Source organism: Gobio gobio (assembly GCF_949357685.1).
Source record: "Gobio gobio genome assembly, chromosome: 4".
Taxonomy (NCBI): Eukaryota; Metazoa; Chordata; class Actinopteri; order Cypriniformes; family Gobionidae; genus Gobio; species Gobio gobio.
The window spans coordinates 305,146-307,645 of NC_137100.1; the positions used below are offsets into that span (position 1 = coordinate 305,146).

At 42.0% G+C, this 2,500-nt stretch overlaps 1 protein-coding gene across 2 annotated transcripts in view; it reads right to left on the bottom strand.

Moving 5' to 3' along the window:
* Nucleotides 1-2,500, bottom strand: part of june (JunE proto-oncogene, AP-1 transcription factor subunit) — a 4,803-nt gene that overhangs the window by 448 nt on the left and 1,855 nt on the right. Inside the window, exons 2-3 of one of the 2 annotated variants that reach the window (XR_013816296.1) lie at nucleotides 2,210-2,500; nucleotides 1,194-2,039 (exon numbers count right to left, since the gene is read on the bottom strand). The exon at nucleotides 2,210-2,500 is cut by the window's right edge and continues 1,384 nt beyond it. The gene's annotated coding sequence lies outside the window, so the exon portion shown is untranslated. The other variant, XM_079814282.1, reaches the window with a different exon arrangement.

The window sequence follows — 2,500 nt, forward strand, 5'->3', positions numbered from 1 at the left end:
ACACACACACACACACACACATTACAAAACAAACCAGTGGACAGAACTCGAGCACTCGTTGGACCGACAGCGTCCGAAACACAGAAGCTCAAATAAAGCAACACCACTTCAATAAATAAAGGGAATGATCAAACCTCACACACACACTAGCTCTAAACATCTCTGTACAAAAATACAATACATCAAAAACCTTATTCAAGTTTCAAAAAATAAATATCTTCTTGTTGCACAAGGTTATTAGAGCGCTCCTCGGGTATCCTACGAATGGATATATAAATAATCTGCATCTCCTCCACGAACTGCAGAAAGGCTTCGGCCGCTCATGATCGACTATAAGCAAAGCTGTAGTTATAGCTCAGACTATACACAGAGGATAAATATTACACATCACTTAATGTTTCCCATTCATGTGCAACTCTGCAGTTTCCAAAACAACAATGTGTCAACTAGTATTCTTCCTCTCCGCGGAAAACAACATAAATATGAGTTTGTATAAATAAAAGCGCTTCATAATCCACACAAGCCCTTCAGATCTGGGGTCAGCTGGACTGGTCATCAGGACGAGTTACAGTGCAGACGGTCGCGGAATGATCAGCTCTCAGATGTAATACTTCTGTAGAAAATATTGTGTTCTCATATTCACAAATTGCACGATATCAAACCAACGGACGAACTGGAGAAACACGGTGAGCGAGGGGAAAGATATTCGCCCGCATCATCTTATGCATAATAGTGCACGATTTTCCAATAAACGGGGAAAGATATTCGTCCGCATCACCTTATGCATAATAGTGCACGATGTCCAATAAACGGGGAAAGATATTCGTCCGCATCACCACATGTGTTGACGTTATGCATAATAGTGCACGATTTTCCAATAAACGGGGAAAGATATTCGTCCGCATCACCACATGTGGCGACGTTATGCATAATAGTGCACGATGTCCAATAAACGGGGAAAGATATTCGTCCGCATCACCACATGTGGCGACGTTATGCATAATAGTGCACGATTTTCCAATAAACGGGGAAAGACATTCGTCCGCATCACCACATGTGTTGACGTTATGCATAATAGTGCACGATTTTCCAATAAACGGGGAAAGATATTCGTCCGCGTTATGCATAATAGTGCACGATTTTCCAATAAACGGGGAAAGATATTCGTCCGCATTATGCATAATAGTGCACGATGTCCAATAAACGGGGAAAGATATTCGTCCGCGTTATGCATAATAGTGCACGATTTTCCAATAAACGGGGAAAGATATTCGTCCGCGTTATGCATAATAGTGCACGATGTCCAATAAACGGGGAAAGATATTCGTCCGCGTTATGCATAATAGTGCACGATTTTCCAATAAACGGGGAAAGATATTCGTCCGCGTTATGCATAATAGTGCACGATTTTCCAATAAACGGGGAAAGATATTCGTCCGCGTTATGCATAATAGTGCACGATGTCCAATAAACGGGGAAAGATATTCGTCCGCATCACCTTATGCATAATAGTGCACGATTTTCCAATAAACGGGGAAAGATATTCGTCCGCGTTATGCATAATAGTGCACGATGTCCAATAAACAGGGAAAGATATTCGCCCGCATCACCTTATGCATAATAGTGCACAATGTCCAATAAACAGGGAAAGATATTCGTCCGCATCACCACATGTAGCGACGTTATGCATAATAGTGCACGATTTTCCAATTAACGGGGAAAGATATTCGCCCGCATCACCACATGTAGCGACGTTATGCATAATAGTGCACGATGTCCAATAAACGGGGAAAGATATTCGTCCGCATCACCTTATGCATAATAGTGCACAATGTCCAATAAACGGGGAAAGATATTCGTCCGCATCACCTTATGCATAATAGTGCACGATTTTCCAATAAACGGGGAAAGATATTCGTCCGCGTTATGCATAATAGTGCACGATGTCCAATAAACAGGGAAAGATATTCGCCCGCATCACCTTATGCATAATAGTGCACAATGTCCAATAAACAGGGAAAGATATTCGTCCGCATCACCTTATGCATAATAGTGCACAATGTCCAATAAACGGGGAAAGATATTCGTCCGCATCACCTTATGCATAATAGTGCACGATTTTCCAATAAACGGGGAAAGATATTCGTCCGCGTTATGCATAATAGTGCACAATGTCCAATAAACAGGGAAAGATATTCGTCCGCATCACCACATGTAGCGACGTTATGCATAATAGTGCACGATTTTCCAATTAACGGGGAAAGATATTCGCCCGCATCACCACATGTAGCGACGTTATGCATAATAGTGCACGATGTCCAATAAACGGGGAAAGATATTCGTCCACGTTATGCATAATAGTGCACAATGCCCAATAAACGGGGAAAGATATTCGCCCGCATCACCTTATGCATAATAGTGCACGATGTCCAATAAACAGGGAAAGATATTCGCCCGCATCACCTTATGCATAATAGTGCACGATGTCCAATAAACAGGG